Below are 23,239 nucleotides of genomic sequence, written 5' to 3'. Positions count from 1 at the left end.
CAGCTGGGACTTTCTGAAGTCTTGATTTTGTCTGGGGTTTTGAAACCCAATCCCTATTCTCCTGTTTTTGCCTCTGTGCGTTTCTTCTGATCTAATGTCTCTTTTATCACCTCATGCCCACCATTATTCCCCTCTTTTCCTTTCTCAGGCTTCTTCTCCTTTCTGTGGGCCATTTACAACTAACTTGAAAATGCTACCTATTCTCATTTTCCTGCTCTTAGTAGAAGCCACCAGATGTCCACACTTATATGTCCCCCAGAGGGTAAATGGATAAACCATAGTACATCCAGACAGCGGAATATTATTCAGTGCTAAGATAAATAAGCCATCAAGCCATAGAAAGACAAGGAGGAAACTTAAATGCATTCTGCTAAATGGGGGAGGGGGGATCTGAAAAACCCATATCCTATAATTCCAATTAGGTGACATTCTGAAAATCACAAAACTATGGAGAGAACAGAAAATCAGTGGTGTCAGAGGTTGAAAGCAGGGAGGGATGAATAGGCAGAGTATTGAGGATGGGGGGTGAAAATACTATATGATAATGAAATGGGAGATGTGTGTCAAAATCCACAGAATGAACAACACCAAGAGTGAACCCTCATGTCAACTATGGACTTTAGTTAACAATGTTATTAACACTGACTCAAAAGATGTTCACAATAGGGAAATCTGTGTGTGCAAGGGAAAGGGAGCATAGGGAACTGTACTTTCTGACCAATTTTTTTCTGTAAACCTAAAACTGTTCTTAAAAAAATACTGATTATTAATTTAAATACCAAGCAGCTAATGAGTGAGTGGCAATTTCAGGCCATCTAGAACTTTGTACAAAGCACAAAGAGTCCCAGCTTGTCTAGGGAAATTCTCAGAAATTTACTCCTTGGGTTAATAAGCATATTAACTGTACTAAGACAGATGAAAAACTAATACCATCAAGACTCAGAAATACAGCTGGCACTCCATATCTATGGTACCACTTCCACAAATGCAACCAACCACAGATCAAAAACAATCAGAACAAAATAAATCTGTACTAAATATATACGGACTTTCTTCCCCATCATCATTCCTTAAACAATACAACTATTTATATAGCAGGCATGTTGTATCAGGTATATAATGTAGAGATGGTTTAAAGTATATGGGAGGGCTTGGAATTTTAGCTCAATGGTATAGTGCTTGCCTCTCATGCATAAGGCCCTGGGTTTGATCCCCCAGCGGGAGGGAGGAAGGGAGGGAGGGTGGGTGGGCGGAATGAAGGGAGGGAGGGCAGGAGGGAGGCATGAAAGTCAGTCTGCAGGAGTACTGTGTAGTTTCTATGCAAATATGATATCATTTTATATAAGAGACTTGACTATCATGTCAACAACAAATTTTTTTAAAAAGAGAGGCACTTGAGCATCCATAGATTCTGGCATCCATTATGGAGGGATCCTGAAACCAATTTCCCATGGATACTGAGAGACAATGGTATCTCCAATCCAACTTTAAATCCTGCGGGTGCATTAGTGTGTATATGTGACTTTCATTAAATTTAAATTTTATGTGGAAGAACAGAAGGCTTGGAATACCAATAATACTTCTGAGAGAGGAAAAAAAGAAAAAGAAGATAAGACATGCCCTGTTAATATTAAAGACATGATTTTAAAACAAGATCATTGCTTTGATTGTTACACAAAATTGAACATTTTAATTGCAGAAATGAGTGTTTTCTAGTTGTTTTTTTTTAAACTTGAAGTGACTAAAATTTTTGTGATCCAAAAGTGACCACAAGAATCATAGGGCCTGCTTGAGTTTTCATTCAGAATAGGAGAACTAAACACATAGGTAATTTAAGAAGACCACAAGGGAAAAAAATAAAATGAAGTTGCTTGGTATTTATAACTCATGCTTTATGGCCTTATGTTTGTTCTAATAAATAGTTGCATAAAGAAAAAGAAAAACATTATATAGGAGTATATTTATATGTGGAAAACCAATAAAGAAGAGTTAGGGAGTAACAATTCTCAAAATCAGAATGACTGTTTACCTCTTGGTATAGAGAGGGTTGAGGACAAGTTGGGACATTCAAAAACAATGGCATTTTATACTTCAACTTCTGTAGTGCATACAAAGTGTTTATTAATCTCTGCCCTTACACGTTACATTCTTGGCATGAATTATATACTTAGTAAAATTTGTCTTTTAAAAGACAAACAAATGTTAAAGATGGGTCAGATCATTCAGCATCAGAGAGACTTGTATTCAAATTCCTGCCACACCACTCAGTCACTCCATATTGCTGAACAAGTTGCATAAGTACTCTGTGCTTCCATTCCCACATTTAAACAAAGGAGGAATAACAATAGTATTCATCAAGCTGTAGTTGGGTTAAATAAGAAAATGCCTATTGAAGAGCTCTAGTACAGTCTGGCAAAGAAAATAACAGCACAGCTCTCTTTATTGATTATTTACCATTTGCCAGGAGCCATGGAAAGAATTTTACAGGCATCATCATGTCATTTTAAGGCCACATATTAATAAGCAAAGGAAATGGGATTTCAACTCATATGCTGATTCCAGGTCTAAGCCCTTAACCACCATCCTGTTTTTTCACACTGATAAGACAAATATTGTTATTAAAAGTGTTGTCTGTTGTTATAATTAAGTATTCATAGCTAAGGTTAAAAGATTAGGTTAAAAATTACCCATACATGGCTATCATGGGAATGCTTGACATGAAAGCAATTCATGTGAAAAAGAACCCCAAAATATGGTGACCTGGATGGCCAATGTGATCTGATATTATCATGTACCTATTGAAAATTCCAATGAATTCTTAGTCCAGGCAAACAACAGAAGCAGAACTCAGATCAAAAGAGGCAAGTCTTGGGGCTAGGATTATAGCTCAGTGGCAGAGCACTTGCCTAGCATGTGTGAGTTACTGGGTTTGATTCTCAGCACCTCATATAAATAAATCAAATAAAGGTTCATTGACAACTAAAAAAATACTAGAAAAAAAAAGAGGCAAGTCTTTCCCATCCCTCTTCAAATTCACACACTAAATATACTAATGTGCATTATTCAGTTCCAAGGACCACAAAGCACATACTGGTTTGCTTTTGCCACCCATATCCTTTTGCATACAGTAGAAGGATTCTGAGGCAGCCAACTTTAAAAACACAGCTTCCAAGGAAGATGACAATAATTTTCCTTTGGAAGAAAGATTAGACATTTACTCAGATGGACACTCTCTGGTAGATCAATATGCAAGATGAGACTTTTTCATCCTGTGGCAGAGGATCCACTAAGAATCAAAGTTGTTGACAAACAACATACTGTCTAGCAAGTTCAGGCTCTCCATCCCCACCCCCACCTCCACCCCCACAAGGGCTCAGAGAATGGGGTCATGGATTGCAGATGGGATGGGGACTGGATTCAAAACCTCTGAGGTTTCCTCTGTATTTTGAATACAAGTTCCTCTGAGTTAAGATTTTATGGTTCTGAGAACATACAACATATTTTTAAATCCTTATATCAGAAGCAGAAAAGATTCTTCTCCACTTGTTCAGTAGGAGGTACCATCTAATCATTATTTGACAATCTGCTATTGCTGGTACTCACCTCACTTGTTGAACTTTCCGCATCCTAATGACAACACATGAGACAGGCTCACACAACATCCAGGTTTTGCAGAACAAGGACAAGAAAGAGAGACTATAAAACAAAACTTACCTCCTTGCTTGACCATACACCCAGCTTTAAATTCCAATTGATACTCACTAAGGAAAGTAACATAAACTGCCAGCAGAATGAAAAAGAAGAATACCCCAAACCAAACTCAACAAGGCCTTTGCCACGTGCGTGAATTGTGTTAACTAGGTCTGAAGGATTTAATGGAAAGGTGTTTCAGAAATCTCTGGACTTCTTTTTTCTCATTTCTGAGACATTTAGAGAAGCAATTTGTATCTGAAATGCGCTTTCTGCTTTATTATAAAGTGAGTTTGTGTTTGTATGAGAGTGAGGGGAAAATGGGAAGGATTGCTATTTAGTCCAGTGAATTTAGAAAAAAAAAAAAAGAGGCAACAGGAGAGGGAGAGTGGGAAAGTGAGGAGCTATAAGAATAACAGCTGCTCTTCTTGTTTGTGGGCTTTTTTTGGGGGGGGGGGGTAGGGTGTTTGTTTTTCCCCAGCACTAGAGTTCAAACCGGGGGCCTTTCACAAGCTAGGAAGGCACTCTACCACTTGGGTATCTGCAGGAGATTAGTTCTAGGATCCCCTCCCTACCCACCTGCCCATGGATACCAAAATCCAAGGATACTCAAGTCCTTTATAAGGTATACTGTAAATGTTCCTCCTGTATACTTTAAACCATCTCTGGATTATTCACAATAACACTTAATGTAAATGCCATGTAAATAGCGGTTATGCCACATTTTTTTAAGGAATAAATGACAATAAAGAATGTCTATTTGTGTTCAATACTGACAAATTTTTTCCCAAATTTGCAGCACAGTTGGTTGAATTTAAGGATATGATTCTCACCATTATGGAGGGCTGGCTGCACAAGTTTGGGGGGGGGGTAAAATCTGTCTCCAGGAAACTCCATGCCCACTTAGAAGACCTGAGGCGCACAATGGAAACACCAAGGTAGCCCAACAATTCTGTTGGTATTAATGATCCCTCTCTAATATCCTAAAATATACTTTTAAAACTAGCCAGAACATGGAAATAAGGCAAAGATGTCCAGTAGACCTTTCAAAACCATGCCAGAGCTGATCTAATAGATCTACCCAAAGATTATTTCATTCTCTAAGAAGTTGGATGTTGTTGTAACTTGTTATTTACTACTGATTAGTTAAGTTACAGGTTAATTTGTAGATTATTTTTTTCTTCTTGTCCAGCAATGACGCAACTAATTTCCACCTTTCATAAAAAAAATCACTGAAGAAGTAATGGTTTTACTGCCCTATAGAACATTAACTAGTTTTGTTTCTAACTTAGCAAATCTTTCAGTGTGTCTTTCCCAACAGCATATATAAATATCCTCAATAATTTTTAAGCCAGCTGCAACATTTTGCAGATTCCCTCATTAAAGAGCTAAGTAGATCTTTGACATGTGTTCATGGTACACTTAAAGAAGAGTCATGTTTTCACATTTTGATAGTTCCATTCTGATATGCTTATTCTATACTTAATCAGTATTGACTCGTTCACTTTTCCCATCAAGTCTATATGATGGTAAAAATCTTATGTCACTATTATTTTATGCTGATAACTACTTTATCAGACAAATATTACAGATACTATAGCACCTGTGAAGGACTTAAAGAACAAAAACATTCCTAAAGTAAGTCTTTTCTACAGACTAGAAAGAAAAAAACTGAAACAAAAGTTTTGCCATAAAGCTAGTTTTCAAAGAACTAAGTTCTGCTTTCCCAATATACTGGAAATCGCTCCTCATCTTAGAGTTAGAAGCTGGTTGCTCATTTCAAACTTTCTCATCCTTTATTTTTCCTCAAATGGGTTATTTCTTTTTAGTCAATTCACTTCTAGTCTAATTTAAAAATCATGCTAATCATTTTCTCTTGAAATATACTACTCATCTGCTATTTTTTTTCAGAAAAGTAAAATATGTATTGAACGTTAAGCCTGAGATATTGTACCAGACCACTTGTGTACATGAACAAATAGACAAAAGAACCAAAATTGTTCTCTTTATGCTGCCAATTTTCTGTTTTCTTTAATATTTTATTTTTTTAGTTGTAGATGAATACAATATCTTTATTTTATTTTTATGTAGTGCTGAGGATAGAACCCAGGGCCTTCACATGTGCCAGGTGAGCGATCTACTACTGAGCCATAACCCCAGCCCTAAACTGTTTTTTTTTTTTTTTAAATAAAGCTAATACTTTCACTTGATTCAAAATGCAAAACTGCAAAAGAGTACACAGGACCCAGTCTCACTCTGACCCTGACCCCAGCCAGCAGTCTAGAGTTGTTCAATGCCACCAGCTCCATGCAGATCTTTCTAGAGATATTTTAACCAATATAATCAAACATATATTACATAAAACCTATAAGAAAGCAAAAATTGCCCATAACTTCACAACCAGGAAATGAACCACATTAATGTGGTGTGATCAAACTAGGGTATTTTCTAAGGAATTAAACACTGTTCCAAGAACTGCATATTATTCCTGAGGCTTGTTTGTTAATCATTTTGTCGAAATAGGCCCATTTTGTCCACCATGCAATATACTGATCACTAAAATGAAGAATTTCTTGAAAGACTTTATTCACAAGACAACAAATTGAAGAGCAAGTCTCAAACCCAGCCTCCCTGACAATAGGGTTTAGAAATATCTACGGACTACCTTGGGAATATATGTGGGCTGAGGCCTATGAAAAGGGGACCGGAGGTAGGAAGTAATACATAATCAAACAGGAACTGTTAGGACACCCATCAGAGGAGTTATCTATACTCAACTAAAACTGGTGATTTTTTAAACTGGTGCATTATAGTCATACATAATAGTGGGATTCAGTTACATATTGACACATGCATAAAACAGAATGACAAAACTGGGTTAATTCTGTTACCTAATACCTCCCCTCTTCCTCCCCCACCCCAGTCCCCTTTCTCTCTTCTATTGGTTTTCCTTCTATCAAAATTACTTTTAAATGAAGTGCAATCTTTCCATGACGCTCTAAAAACATAACCTATTTCAAAAGTCTCTTTTCTCTTTGTCTCTATTTTTCCACCCATTAAGTGTGTTTTATCTTTTATCTTTTGATTTTCTACATGGACCTATTTATTTATTATTTCTACAGCTTATATTATGTTCTTTTTGCTCTACTCATTCTCCAGATTCCATATCAAATGGTACACATGTAAAAAGACCCGGAAGGGATTAATTATTCTGTCTCTCCAACTGCAACATCAATAATCTTTCTTGTACATACAAGGTCACTGAGTCATAGACATTTGTAGAGTGGCCCAAGGCCATACAAAGTGGGTTTCAGTTGGACAGCCATGGGATAACAATTTGATTTCTTCTCTACCACACTACACTGCCTTTCAAAACTCATCTAGTTCTTTCATTTTTTTTTTAAAGAGAGAGGGAGAGAAAGAGAATTTTTTAATATTTATTTTTTAGTTTTTGGTGCACACAACATCTTTATTTTATTTTTATGTGGTGCTGAGGATCGAACCCCGCACCCTGCACATGCCAGGTGAGTGCACTACCACTTGAGCCACATCCCCAGCCCATTCATCTAGTTCTTGAAGTTACCAATATGAACTTACCAAGCATGATGCCTTAGGGATGCTCAGAAAGGGTAAATGGGTACCTTGGCTGAAGTCATACAATGAGTGTTAAGAAATGGATCATAAACTCAGGTCCTTCTAGCTGTGAAACTGTCATCTTCAATAACTGATTCACCAATAATAAACCATCCTGCCCTCACATCTCTTCCAAAGCATCCTGAGTCTTTCATTTCATATTTCATTTGCGCTTGATTTCTTATATCATAACTTCATACTGTTTCCTCATGTACTTTGTACAATCTTAAAAAGAATGGACAATATCCTTGTATTTTTTATATCCCCAGTGCAGGGATCAATAAACAATTATTGGATGAATGGATGGTGTGAAAAGGATAGTAAAAATCTATTCCACATGAATTAGAACAATTTTCAGTGTGCCAGAGGAAAGTGTGGCTATTTTTTAATACAATTTAAGAGTTTAATATTAAAATATTAATATTCATATGAATAGAGTTTATGAAACACTATAAATTCATGTGAAATTTAAAAAATTGAGTGTGATACTGAAAGCAATATTGACTTGTGACAAGCCACTTCATGCTAAGTCTCTAGCCCCTGGGAACCTGCCCACTTTCTTACAATGACAATCGCTTTGTGGGAAAAGGTCACTCATTGTGAATACTGACTGATATTCCTCACCAAACCAGAGTCAGAAAAAAAATTTTTTTTGAATCAGATATGAAGCTCTTAGAAAAATTATACCAGATCCCCTAAGATGTTCTGAAAACTTTGCATTAAGTTAGTTATTGTCACATTAGTTGAATTTCTTAGCATCAAGATATTAAACTCAACAGAAAAGTCACTAAAAATTTATAGCTGTCCATATATGGTGTCATCCAGATAATATGGAACATATTTACATAAACTTTAGTTTTTTCTAATAAACAAAAACACAAAATATATTAATTATCATGAAAGAAAGCCAAGACTATCTCCAGCTCTAACAGGTCCACTCGCCATTAATCCAAAACATCACATAAGTTAATAAATTGAGCCTTTCCCTCTTAAGCCTTCCTAGCCAACTTGTTAACAGGTGTTAATATGTAGCTACATTAACCAATTTAAGTTCTCCCCAGCCTCCTCTCTCCAAGGAAGTGAAACTAGATATTAAAGTGAAACCAACAAATCAGAATCTTGGGAGACAAGAGAAACAAAAACCCTACTAGAAAACTCAACTTACAGATAACCATCTCCTGAATAATTAAGAGTTTGATATAATGCAGTATTGTTCCAAATAACTACAAGTGTTGGCAGGGATATGGAGAAACCAGAAACCTCTCACATTGGTGGCGGGGATGTAATTTGGTATTTCCTCAAAATATTAAACAGTTACTATAAGACCCAGTAATTCCATCCATAGGGATGTGCCCAAGAGAACTGAAAACATATGTATGCCAAAAAACTTGCCCATGAACGAATGTTTATAACAATATCATTCTTAATAGTCAAAAAGTAAAATCAAACCAAATACCATCAATGAGCCTTGATTTATTCCAAATAAAAGACAATAATTGTAAAAGGTCACATATTAGAGATATGAAAAATTGTGGTATATATGTGTATTAAGAATTGTAATGCAAAAAAAGTACATATATAAAGGCATAAATTGGCATGGACACAGTTTATATTCAGAGATATGAAAAATTGTGCTCTATATGTGTAATAAGAATTGTAATGCATTCCACTGCTGTCTTGTATCTATAAAAAAAATAAAATCAATAAAAGAAAAAAAAAGGTTACATATTAGATTCCATGTATATGAAATGTCCAGAATAGGGAAATACATAGAGACTGACAGAAAGTAGATTAGTGGTTGCCAGAGGCTGGGGGAGGTAAAAGGGAGGAATGACTGCAAACAGGTATCAGGTTTCTTTTTGGTGTGATAAAAATATTCTGGAATTAAATAAGGTGAGGTTGATTCATAAATGGATAAACTTCATGGTATTTAAATCATATTTAAGAAAGCTGTTTTTAAAAAGCATATTATAGCCAGGGGCAGTAGTACACATCTGTAATCCCAGCAGTTCGGGAGGCTGAGGCAGGGGAGGATCTCATTCAAAGTCAGCCTCAGCAAAAGCGAGTTGCTAAGCAACTCAGTGAGACCCTGTCTCTAAATAAAATACAAAATAGGGCTGGGATGTGGCTCAGCAGTTGAGTGTCCCTGAGTTCAATCCTTGGTACTCACCCCCCCAAAAAAATAAAATAAAATAAAAAGCATATTGTTCACTTCCCATGAATTTAGTCATAACTGAACCATACAACATGCATTGTTTTCCTACTATTCCAATAAACAAGCATTTTGCAACTGTCCTTCAGATAAAAAGACCATGGTGGAGCTCACTAGACAGATACCAATGAAATTATTGATTAAATTCCTACAGATGAGGCCCAGATTCTACACACCTTCAAACAGAATATTAAATAGTGCACAAATAACTCAGAAATAGAAAATGATGAGTTTTAAAAGAAGAAATCCTTGTCTTTCCCCTTGAGTTGAGCAGATCCAATTAGGCTGGGAAGTGCTGAGTGAAAATCTACAGCATGCTCACTATGCAGTTACCAGCAGTAGCATAATGGATCCCAAATTCTAAAACTGTTATAGGTTAATAGGATATAAAATAACTATTTTGATTTTTCCTGGGGGATAGAACTACTGAGAATCATTAATCCATATCCATTAATTGTTCAAGAATTATGAGTATAATAAATATAGTACCCATCCTACCTCCCTACCTGCTTTGTTTCTTGTATGTCACAGTGCTGCCTGTTCTCTCAGTGGTTCTCCATGTTTCTCCAACTCATCCTGCAAAGAGCCTGGGAATTCTCCTGTCCAATTTCTGTCCTACTCCAATAGACTCCAAGTAAAAGAGAAATCTCAATATAATTTAATTGCATGAACAACTTCTCCAATCACATGTTTTAAAGGATGCAAAGTTTGGGACATTTTTTATTGCAAACATAAATAATTTTATATATTAACACTTATCTTACACAGTTTACATTTTAGCAACTCTATGTAGCACTGCAATAAAGCCCCCTCAATGTTCTTGGGTGATACTGTTGTAGTTCATAAACTGTAAGGCAGCAGAGATCAGTGAGGCACCCCCAAGGACTCTGCTACTGAACCATGGATGCAAAGATGGTAAGATGGACTTGGAACCTGAATAACTATGAACCTGAACAGTCTCCTCTGCAAACTCTGCTCAAATTTTTGCTTCTCTTTGTGTTTCTGAATTTCTCTACTTCCACTATGTATAAAGAGTCCTCTGATTACCTCTCTTGCTGTGCACCACTTGCAGACTCCGCATCTATCCCATTCATCACTGTGGCTCCATCACCTAGCACAAGGTCTGACATGTGTAGACCTTACCTTGTCATACTAATCATGCTTCTGCTTCCCTATGTTCTTAAAACTGTGCTTGCTAATTCTGCTAATGCACTGCTAAGTGCCAGATCAAAAGGACTCTTCAGAAAGAATCCAATTAAATTTGCCTGAAGCCTTTGATGCTATAACTACTGATTGTCTCTAGGTTTCTGAGCATGCCAATCTCAGGAGTCTTCTTGTTCCTCCATACCTGGTTGTTCTTTTTCAGTCCCTTCTGATCTCCTCAATTTCTCTGCCCATTCCCAAGATTCCAAACTCAATTTGCTTCTCCAGGTAACTTGATATGCCTAAGTAACCAATGTCACCTATTCTTCCAGCTCTTAACAGCCAGGGAGCATCCCTATCAGAATTCATCCCTTGCACTCCAACCCAATCAAGCTGATGTCCTGTTCTCACCAGTCTCCCAATAAAACAACACCTCACACCATCTTCTGTCAGCACCACCAGTAGTAGCTCCCCACCCCACACAATCTCCGGAATACAGAGCTCCACGACTTGCAACAGGGTTATATCCTAGTAAATCCACCATAAGTTGCAAATATCAATAAAAAAGAATGCACCGAATCCACCTAACTTAGCAAACATGTTAGCTCAGCAGCACAGTACACTGCACAGTGTCATTTCCCCTCCTGACCATGGGGCTAACTGGGAAGAGTGGTTGCTGTTGCAACCCCGCATCAAGAGGATCAGATCTCAATAGTGCTGGCCTGGGAAAAGACCCATATTCAAAATTCAAGGTTATCTGGGCTGGGGATGTGGCTCAAGCGTTAGCATATGCGCCTAGCATGCATGCGGCCTGGGTTTGATCCTCAGAACCACATACAAAAAACAAAGACGTTGTGTCTGCCGAAAACTAAAAACAAAAAAAAAAGTATTAAAAAAAATTCTCTCTTTCTCTTAAAAAAAAAAATTCAAGGTTATCAGGCGGATGCCATGGCACACACCTGTAATCCCCGCAGCTCAGGAGGCTGAGGCAGGAGGATCTCGAGTTCAAAGGCAACCTCAGCAAAAGCAAGTGTTAAGCAACTCAGTGAAACCCTATCTCTAAATAAAATACAAAATAGGGCTGTGGATGTGGCTCAGAGGTCAAGTGCCTCTGAGTTCAGCCCCTTGTATCCCCCCACCAAAAAAAATCCAGGTTATCACTGAATAGGTATCACATGTACACCACAATGAAGTTAAAAATGTTAGGTTAAACCCTGTAAATCAGAAACTGTCTGTACTGGCATTCTTCATCTTTTTCCCCTATCCTCACCTGCCTCCCATCAAGTCCCTCTTGAGTTCTTTGGACCTGTTTGTCCCTGTTTGACGGGTTGGTCCATCCTGTCTATTACCCTTCTCTCTCTCCTACCCGAGAGGCTTTGTTACTTCTCAAGAGCTTCTCATTTTTCTTCTTTTCTACTCTCCAGTCCATCCAGTGCCAGAGGAGGCTTCCTGAGGGGCCCCCAGTCATAGTCAGCATCCTCATCAGTGACTTTCAATGGCCCTCAGCCCTTCCTAGATAAAAGGCCAATCATCTCAGCCTGCCTTCAGGGCCCTCATCATTCACATCATCCTTACTTTGAATGATTCTCAAACTCCTGAGAGGGCTTACAATATGCAAGGCACCATGCTTGGTGTAAGAATCATTTCATGGCACATAACTTCAGCCCAGACGCTGCAGGCCTCAGTCAACCCGGCAGGCCTGCTGGTCTCTGAAAGTGACTTCTGCTCCCTTGCCTCTGTTCACACTATTCCATCCTCCAAGAATTTCAGGTCTTGACTCAAAAGAGACACTCTGGGATCAGTGGAGACAAGATCTCAGAAAGGTGTGGCCTTGGCAATGGCTGGAGGTGAGAAGAGAATGTTGGAGGGAGTATCCTGCGGGGCATCTACACTTAGTGGAGGGAGGAAAACAAGGAGCTGTGCAGAGGCAGAAGGACAGACAGAAGACTAGGGTAACAGGTGTCCCAGTCCCCATACAGAATTGTAAGAAGAATAGAGATATTAACAATGTCAAGGGATGCAGAGAATCAAGAAATACCCAATGATGTAGAAATGAAATCACTATGTAGCTCAGAATTTGCTTTCATTCCTGATAAGGAATGCCTCAAAGGCAAGGGCTTCAGAAAAAAATGCCTGGTGAAAAAGAGGTAGCTGTATTCTGTGCCCCACCCAACTGCTAGAAAGAGAAAAGTGGAGACATATAGGGCAATGGTTGTGTGTTAAAGGCTAACTGAGAAATGGAGATAGGTAGGACTACTCAAAAGAAAGAAAAGAAATCAGCCACCTGACAACCAGGAACTATACCTCCTTCACTGAAAAGCTCCAATGACTCAGGCATGACTTTGGGCCAGAACAACTGCAGGAGAAAAACAGATCTAGTTGTGCCTTTGACTTTCTCCTTTCTTCAGTTGGCAGAGGAGTTCATGGTTTATGAAAGTCTGGTAGTGCACAGCAGGGACAGTCCAAGGTCTACAAAGAAGAAGTCAGCAGGGAACACTGCTGTGAAAAAAGTGTTTTCTTGCCCAAGTATCACAACATGCAACCTGGTGTTAGCTGCAACAGCCTCCGCAAAGAAACGGGTTAATAAGAGTCTCTTTGTTGGTTCTGCTCAGTTTGCATAAACCTACACCTACACGTTTAACCCACATGAAGGCTCTTTTTAACTAAACAGCATATTAAGTGTGACTTTAGGGAAATGAAACCATTTTCTTGATAAGTGAGCCAATTAGCATTCCTTGAGGATACATAACATCTAAATGCACTACTATTTCCAATCTACCTCTTGGTCTTTATTCCCTTCCCTCCTTTTTTATTTTCATTTGGATTGATGACTTCAATAGCTGTGTTCCAAACAGTTGCCCTGTGGAGCCCTTCTCTCTAAAACCTGTATCTGAATAACAATCACAAAAATCCTGATAAGCTTGCAACACTGCTATGTTTCGCTTCGGCTTCCTGAAACTGAAGGCTGAGAAATATTGAAAAGTAACTAATGCCACTTCAGTTATTGGCCCTAGCACAGACTTATCCCCTGCAGACACTGTGAAACCATTTCAGTGGGACTCTTGTGTCAGGAGAGCGTTGTTGGCCACCTATTTTTATTCTGCTCTGGGATTTAGGGTACCCTGTCATCAGTTTTGCTAGGCCATTACAATTGTTCCCCTTCCCTGAACCTTTTCTCTTGGAAGACTATTATCAACCCCCAGCAAATATGACACAGGACTTTGTGTATCCCTAAGATAAACTTCTGACCTTGGCCATAGCAGGAATTCCAAATTGCTGGTGGAGCATTAGATTTTCCTATAGCTTCTCCCAAACTTCCTACTTTTCTGCCTTAACTTTGCAATTTACTTTACATCATGTGAGTAGATGAAGAAAAGATGACTTCTCTATGAAATCATGTTTGCAGAAACATCCACATTTCCTTATTTGGTGACTATATTTACCTGTCTGCTTGGCCAGGCCAGGGTTCCCAGTTCTCTAGTCAAACATGAGTATGGATATCACTGTAAAGGTGTTTTTTGGATGCGATTGGCAGTTAAATCTAGAGACTGAGTGAAGCAGATGGCCCTGCATAATAGGAGTGCCTCTTCCAATTAGTGGAATCCTTTAAAAGGCAGAGATCTTCAGTAAAAAAAAAAAGAAATTCAGCCTCAAAAATATTTAGTTTCCAGACTAAAATATCAACTCCTGTCAGAATTTCCAGCCTGCTCCTCTGCCCTGCCGAGTCTGAATCTGTCAGTCCCTAATATCACATGAGTCAATTCTATAAATCAAGCAATATCTCCTCCCTCTCTCTTTCCCTCTCTCAAGTACCCAGAATCTGGGACTCTGAAATCCACAATGTTCCAAAATCTGAATCATTCTGAGTGTAGACGTGAGCTCATGCCATGGTCTGCACTTCACCCAAGGTTTACTTGTTGGGAGTGTGGTCCCCAAAATAGGTATGCTGGGAAGTGGATGTGGAGCTTTTAGGGGGGGCTCACAGAAGGTCCTTAGATCACTGGGGACATGCCCTCCGGAAGGAATAAGGTATTTCTCACTGGATTTTAGTTAGTTCTGTTGGCAGGACTATTATACAAGCTTGAGTCTAGCCCCACCCAGCCACTCTATCTTCCTGTTCTGAGACTGTTCTTTGCTCCCAATATTGCAACCACCACGAGGTGACAAGTCAGTGGAAAGAGGCCCTCATCCCATGAAAACTGGACTTCAGTCAGAAAAACTGAGTTCTTTTTCTTCATAAGTGGCCTGCCTCAGGTACTTGGTTATTGTAAAGAAAAACTAACATGTATCACAAGTGAAAATTCCACATCAAACAGCTTCATGCACAGAATTATTAAAAATATTGCCTAAAATTAACTTCATATTATGAATATAAGTGATATATGCACCTATCTGTATTTCATGTTCAGACTTGGGTCGCATCCTAAGATATCTCATTAGAATATGCACATATTCCAAAATTTTTAAAAATCCCAGAAAAGGATATGCAACCTGTTACACACGTACATGCACACACGCACACACAACCTATTTTTCTTTTTCTCTGGAGAACTCTAATACAGGGATCAAGAAACAAAACATTTATTTGTCTACTCTGTTAAATCCAGATCATTAGAAACTTTCAATAAAACACATCGTAAGAAATTTAAAACACCATGCCTCTTATGTTAAAACCAATGATTTGTTCAGGTTTCTGAAATGAGACCATATTAAAAGACTTACCAATAATCATGATGTCAAAAAATCATAGAAGGCTATTAGTGGATTTTAAGGGAGCAATTATTTCCAGAGGTAATATAAAAGTCATACCTTAATTTGGAGCTTTCATATTTCAATCCGTTAAGTTCTCTGCAAAGGCTTACTTTTTACTGAATGGATCTCCAGGTAGCTTTAGAATAAATTACATCCTTGAATCAGGAAAATTTAAATTATAGGCACCTCTGCTCACAGCAGTACTTTGCTAATAAATAAAATGCCTAGTGAAGAAAATCCTTCTTAAAGCAAGCAATAAACTTTACTGAGTGCCTGTCACATGTGCTGGGCAAGAATATAGCAGTTGCTGCCTGGTCTATAATACAAACCAGCATTTCTGAGTACCACAAACACATATCACAGAGTGTACTTCAATCTTCATCATTAGAAAAAGCTTATATTAAACTACACAAAGGGGAGAAAAGCCTAACTGGCAATAAATATAATTACAAAGCAGGACCCCTGGAGAAACAAAACAAAATGTTACATGTGGCACTTTCCAAAAGACTGATTCCCAGCGTCTGTTCTGAATGGCATTAGCTATTTCCCAAGGAATGACGGAAACATTTACTCAGATTCTGCAAGGCCATGGTCACTAGCTGTAGACTTTACCACTTGACCTTAAACTCAGAACAATAACCAAACAATGAATTTTCCCTTGACTCTGATTTCCATTAAGATAACCAAAGACTCATTTTATTTAAAAATCACCTGAACCCATCCTACCTTTTCAAGTCTTCAACATGCCACTAGAGTGGTCACACCATTGTAGGTATAATTTTATTTCAGATCCAGTCACTTGGCAGGAGCGCTCAGACCATGAAATTATCAGAGCTTTGAACTTTGTCCTACACAGAATACGAAAACCCACCAGTGTGATTTGTAAGTTCGTGCTGTTGCCTGGCATTAAGTTAATATATAACAACAATTACACACCAGAGAGGGAAAAAAATCAACAAGTTAAATATACACTCTAGAAAACCCAAAACTGGCAACAACAACCAAAAAAATAGAAAGATAATCTTTGTGGTTTGGTTGGCTCTGTATGCTTTTCCCCCATTTCCCATATCTACTTAATGGAATTCGAGCTCCATTAAGGTAAAACCAAAAATTTCTATATAGAGAAATCAGAGAATTTTCTATATGGAATTTCAGTATCCAAAGGATTATAATACTAACTTTTCAAAATATGTCATTCTCAGTGAACATCTATTTATCCAAAATCAAACACAGTAGTAAACATACATCGTGATTAGAGAAAAATATAGTTACTATATTTATTATTATTCTGATTTACTTCTTGCAACAATCCTTTGAAGGAAGCTGACTTTGCTGGATGACTTTAAACATGTTACCTAACCTCTCCGAGCTTCAGTTTCAGAGGAAGTAATAATATCTGATCCAAGTCAACGTGTAGTGTACAGAAGAGAAACAATACGTGAAAAAAACATGGTGGCACCAGTCTGAGGAATCTGCCATGATTATTTTTTAAAATCATACAAAGCAAAATCAGGATTAGAATGAATGCCTCCAAACTTTGAACCCTAATACAGACAGGAATCCAGCTCACCTCACTGTCTCTTGCAACAGGAAAGGTCACTATTAGTCATTTTTAAGAATATTATGGCAAGCCTAGTGGTGCATGCCTGTAATCCCAGCAGCTCGGCAGGCTGAGGCAGGAGGATTGTGAGTTCAAAGCCAGTATCAGCAACGGTAAGGCACTAAGCAACTCAGTGAGACCCTGTCTCTAAATAAAATACAAAATAGGACTGGGAATGTGGCTCAGTGGTAGAGTGCCCCTGAGTTCAATCCCCAATACCCCCCAAATAAGAAAAAGAAGAACAATACAAAGTAATGAAAGTTTTGACTTGTACTTGTTTGAGAACTTTCTACTTAAAATAAGTTTAAACATTTGGACAAAGTTTAAACAAAGTTAGTTTGTTTTTAATTTTTTTTTTTTTTTAGGTGTTGATAGACCTTTACTTTACTCATTTATTTATATGTGGTGGTGAGAATTGAACCCAGTGCCTCCCACATGTGAGGCAAGCGCTCTACCACTGAGCCACAATCCCAGGTTGTTTTGTGTGTACAAAGTTCAAGGTGTAATGATGCCCTTGTCAAATGTTTCTAACTCTGCCATAGGATCTTGGTTGGGGAGGATGACAGTTTTCCAGAGCAAAGTAGGGAAGAGTTATATCTACTCTGAACATGTTTTGTGTTTATGATACTTGACTTGAATTTGAAAAATGTATATTCAATTGATATGATTTTATATTGAAAAATGCAGCCCCTTGACAAAATTCCCCAAGCATGCCAGAGGAATTTACTACTGTGAGGGTACTCAAGTATGTGGCGATATTTCTCTTTTTTTGGAACATTACATGAATAAGGAATGTACATGGGAGTAGATATCTTTACTCTGAACCCCAAAGGAACAATAAAAATAATGGTGCCCCTGAGTGCCACTCTCCACGGCAGGCACCAATGCCATAGTGTCCATGCAGGAGCTGCCCTTGGTTTCATTGGGTTTAATGGGCCAGCTTTAACTGGCCAGATTAATGAAGCAGAGAAACCTACTGAGTTTCTCTAACACTGATACAATCTGAATAACTAAATATTTTTAATATTGGCAGAACAAAATTACTAGAAATGATAAACTTTAAAAATTAAAGTAGGATGAAAACAAAGACAAAAAGTCTTAGGGCAGGCTTGTTCGTCCGTCTATAAACTGAGGCTGGTGGGAAAGTGTCTTTCTTGATGCTCAGACTCTGGAAATGAGTTTCATCTAACCTAGCCAGGCCTTCTTCCCAATGCAGGAGAATTCTTATTATGGGAAAAGAGAAAAAAAGTTTTCTGTAAGTAGCTTAATACTTTCAACAAAGCTTTTCTTTCAAACACTGAGTGTGCTCCAAATATGTATAAAGTGCTAAAATAATGAGTACGAAGAACATAACTGATTAACATACAGTACTTGCTAAATACCAGGTGCTGTGCTAAGTGTTTCTCTGGATCCTCAGAAGACCCCTTGGAAGCAGGGACTCGACTCCCCCTGTGACAGATAAGGAGGTGGGGCAGACAGCGCACAGCAGTGAGCCTTCAGACTTGAGTCCAGAGTGCCTGACACTAGAGCACACGCTTTTAAGCCCTTCTTCAAGAGCTCACGACACTTCATGGCCAAGGAAAAATGACAGCCTATAACGAAAACCTCCAAAAATATTCCAAAGAATTGAAAAGGAAAAAAGTACTCCTTTGCCAAGAAATTTAATGAGGAACATTTTTGGCTCAATTAACCATTCAACAAAATCTGATTTCATTGAAGGACTCATCTATTATTTCAAATTCATATTAGAACACAATTAATACTAAATAAATATTAGAATATGGTTAATATCAGTCAGATTACTTAAATAGAAACTCACACCATCAACTGTTAATCATTATTTATTGCTTACTAGTATAAAATATTGGACTAAATAATCTAAATAATCTATTCTAGTCCTCAAAGCAATTTATATGTTATAGATGAGAAAATAAACTGAAAGCAAGACTTCATCTCCATGTGAGGGCCAGGACTGGAACCAAGAATAATACCTCCTGCCCAATTCTCTCATAAGTAAACTTAGGTTTATGCCTGAAATAATATACAGTCATGTGAGTATGAACATAGACATTATGTATGTATGTTTATACACATATCTACACAAACGCACATACAGACATATGTCCATACGAAGAAACTTACCAAAATTTACCTGATTTAAAGAAACTCACACATACTAGGAAATCTTGAAAAGAGCCTTCAAGTATGCGTAGTTGGATAAAAGATTCCCCCATCTTTTTTGACGCACTGTGCTAGACACTTCAGAACACTCAACTGAAGTGCAGAACACAAGTCACTACCCTCAAGAAGTTCACCATCTGTGGAGGAAAACAAGGGAGCATGCAGAAAATACCACAGTGTAACCACCTAGGACACAGGTTAAGGGAGCTAAGGAGAATTCTGCCTTAACCACAGAGTTCAGAAACAGCTCTGCACACAGGACAGAGAGCTCCACAGAGGAAGTGCGAGCCAGCTAGATGGCTGTCAATGATAAAATGTTCAAGGTGGCTGAAGAGAAAGGCTAACTATCATGGCCTTTTTTTTTTTTTGGTCCCTTCAGGAATTACAAACAAAGAGAAACAATACTAATTCTTCACAAAATCTTCCAGAAAACAGGAAGAAACTCTACCAAACTCATTACATAAAACCAGCATGCCCTCATAACAAAACCAGAAAAGGATAACACAAGAATAGAATAGTATAGACCACTGACTCCTATGAACATAGACATAAAAGTCTTAAAGAAAATACTAGCAAGTCAAATCCAGCAACACATAAAATGGTTAAACACCATGATCAAGTGAGATTTACATAGAAATGCAAGGTTGGTTTAACCTCCAAAATGCTTTTAATGGAATACACCATTATCAATAAAGAAGGAAAAAAAAACATGATTATTTCAATAAACATAAAAATGTTTTCTTGAAAAGTTAAATTTCCCTTCAAGATGAAAACACTCAGTGAGTGAGGATAGAAAGGATCTTCCTCAAGCCGATAAAACCATCTACAAAACCCCACAGTTAACATAATTAACGGTGCAAGACTGGATATTTCCCCCCAAGAACAACATCATCAAAAAAAGACAGGGATGCCTGTTGGCACCACTTTCATTCAACATAATTCTGAAGATTTTATCCAGGAAAATTCTGCAAGAAAGTGAAATAAATCCATCTAGATTGGAAAAGAATAAATAAGATAATCTCTATTTGTACATGACATGATCTAAAGTAGAAAATATACTAAGAGTAACACTAAAAAACTATAAACTAATAAATGAGTTTAAGAAGGCAGTAAGATAAATGTGTAATTTTTTATAAAAATTTCTATAAACTTGTAATGAACAATCCCAAAAGGAAATTCAGAAAAAAATTTAATTTACAAAAACAAAAAAATAAAAAATGTAGCAATAGAATAAATGAAGTATAGAACTTGTACTCTGAACATTATAAATCACTGAAATAAATAAGATATTAATAAATTCATGAATGAAGAGACTTCCTATTGTGAAAATGGCAATGTGCTTCCAATCAATCTACAAACTTAATGTAATCCTATCAAAATACCAGCTGACTACTTTGCATACATTGCCAAACAGATTCTATAATTCATATGAAAATCCAAGGGACCCCGAAGAGTCAAAACAATCTTGAAAAAGAAGAATAAATTTAAAAGAGTTACATTTTACAATGTCAATGCTTACTATAAAACTAGTAATGAAGAAAGTGTGCTACTGGCATAAGGGCAGACACACCAATCGATGAAAATAGAACTAAGAGTCCAAAAATAGAATTCTATATTCCATGAATACAGACTGATCCTTCCCTCACACCACATGCAAATTTAACTCAAAATAGGACAACACCTAAATGTAAAAGCTAAAACTTTAAGATTTGGACAAAATGTACAAACTAAACTTCATGACCTTGGATTAGGCAATGTTTTCTTAGATAACACACAGCACAATGACAAAACAAAAAATAGTTTAACTGTATTTCATAGAAATTTAGAACTTTGATGCAAAGAACACTATCTCTAAGTTAAAAAAAAACCTATAGAATGGAAGAGTTACATAAAAATCATATATCTGATATAAGACTAATATCCAGAATATATTCAGAATATATAAAGAATATATCCTAAATATATAACCCAGTAACAAAATGGCAAACAACCCAACTTAAAAATGGACAAAAGGCTAGGTGCAGTGGCACATTCTTATAATCCTAGCAACCCGGGAGGCTGAGGCAGGAGGATTGCAAGTTCAAAGTCAGCCTTGGCAACTTAGCAAGGCCCTAAGCAATTTATGGAGACCCTGTCTCTAAATAAAAAATAAAATTGGCTGGAGATTTAATCTGGCTAAGTGGTTAAAAATTCCTGGGTTTGATACCTGGTACAAAAAAAAAAAAAAAAAAAAGCAAAGGACTTGAATAGTCATATACTCAAAGAAGCAAAGCAAATTAAAAGATGCATCAGGGAAATGCAAATCAAAATCAAATGAGATACTAATTCACATACACTAAGATGGCTACAATTAAAAAATGATAAAAATGTGTTGGTGACATTGGTAGTTGGGACAAGGGATAAGTGTGAAGTTGTTTAATGGGTACAGAATCAATTCTGCAAGCTGAAAACAGTTTTGTAGATTGGGATTGGCTGCACAAAAATGTGAGTGTATGAACTGTATAGTTAAAAGTGGTTAAGTGATGTCATAAAAGTGTGGTCAAAACAAAAAAATCTCTTGACAGAACTGAGAGGTGCATGTTACTCAGAACTATCTAAAGGATGTCTGTTTCTGGCAGCCACATCATAACGTGCTCATAAATTACTGTTAAGTCAATAAACATTTTTCAAGAGCATGCTCAGAAGGCAGCAAGCTTTGGTTTTTAGGTTAAATTTGATAGTACCTGCTATTATCTAAGTTTGCCCTTCTAGTTCCACCCTCAAATTCATGTTGAAATACTCCCCCCCAAGGTGATATTATCAGGATGTGGGGCCTTTAGAAGGTGAAAAGGTTTTAGAAGCTGAACCCTTATGAAAGGGATTAGTGCCCTTACCAAAAAAGGCCCAAAAGAGACCCCTTGCCCCTCCACCAAGTGAGGATGGCAATCTGTGAACCTGGAATCGGGCATTCACCAAACACTGAAGCCAGTGCCTCAATCTTGGCCTTCTCAGTCACCAGAGCTGTGAGAAATAAATTTTTATAGTCCAGGTAACTCAATCCCTATGGCATTTTGTTATATTAGTCCAGACAGACAATATAGTATCCACACCTTCTTTGGCCTATATATCTCTAATATCTAAGAATAGAGATTTTAAGAAAAACTTCAAAAAATCTAGATTCTCTTGGAAAACTGGAAGGTTTGATAATAGGCAACATTGCCCATAGACCCTTGGGTGGAACCTATGGAGCAAAAGTCTCTACCCAAACTGGATGATTCCTCTGTTACCTGCATAGCCCCAAGAGGAATAAGTATTTGCAACAACTAGGCTGCACCAGCTGGAGATAGACAAGAAGTTAGGGCTGTCAATCTGCAGGAGCTCAGACTAGCAGGAAATATGAAAACAACCATACCAAACACCAGTGTCACATTATAAGCCAGATGCATTTCACAGAGACAAAAAACAAGGTTCAAAGAAGTCATATGATTTATCTCCAGCAAACCATATCAGCCAGACTACTGAGAAATGCCTGCATTCTTATGGAAGTATCTTATTACTTTCTTCCATGTATTTATTAAGAATTTCTTAAGAAAACAATTAAAACTAATAGTGAATCCGAGAAGTAAAGCAATGTTCACATGTACTGTACTTTTACTAAGTAGTAATAAAGAAGCTAGATAGTAAAATTATCAACTTTCTTTCATCTAATTAGGAAGAAAGGAGAAAGTTCATTAATAAAATGGACTTGTTAGCTATTAACAATAGCTTACCAATCAACTATTTCCATTTAGATATATGGAGCTTCTTTAGAGAACAACCAGGCTTCACTTTCACAGAAAACAAAGTAAATTTAATGAAACAGCCCCTAGGTAAGAGGAAGAAGATCAACTGCGAGTCATTTCTAGGACTCATGCCAGACCCAGTGTATCTAACCTGTCCTTGGACTTGGCTGGCCCCATTTATCTAAAGACCTGGTTTTCTGGGAAAAATAATATTGTTTTATGATCTGAAAAGCAGATATTAAAAGGAAAGTATAATGTCATGGGAAA

At 37.4% G+C, this 23,239-nt stretch overlaps 1 protein-coding gene across 9 annotated transcripts in view; it reads right to left on the bottom strand.

The window, feature by feature from the left end:
- The window catches only part of Spata13 (spermatogenesis associated 13), a 331,833-nt gene that overhangs the window by 110,921 nt on the left and 197,673 nt on the right, over nucleotides 1–23,239 (bottom strand). The window contains exons 1-2 of one of the 9 annotated variants that reach the window (XM_078015681.1): nucleotides 16,157–16,258; nucleotides 15,488–15,566 (exon numbers count right to left, since the gene is read on the bottom strand). The exons of 7 other annotated variants lie outside the window; for them this stretch is intronic. The gene's annotated coding sequence lies outside the window, so the exon portion shown is untranslated. Of the gene's footprint in view, nucleotides 1–15,487; nucleotides 15,567–16,156; nucleotides 16,286–23,239 lie in introns of those variants that run through there. One more of the 9 variants, XM_078015682.1, reaches the window with a different exon arrangement.

Source organism: Ictidomys tridecemlineatus, chromosome 6 (genome assembly GCF_052094955.1).
Source record: "Ictidomys tridecemlineatus isolate mIctTri1 chromosome 6, mIctTri1.hap1, whole genome shotgun sequence".
NCBI lineage: Eukaryota > Metazoa > Chordata > Mammalia > Rodentia > Sciuridae > Ictidomys > Ictidomys tridecemlineatus.
Note: the sequence above shows the minus strand (reverse complement) of the source record. Positions and strands in the feature narration are given on the sequence as shown.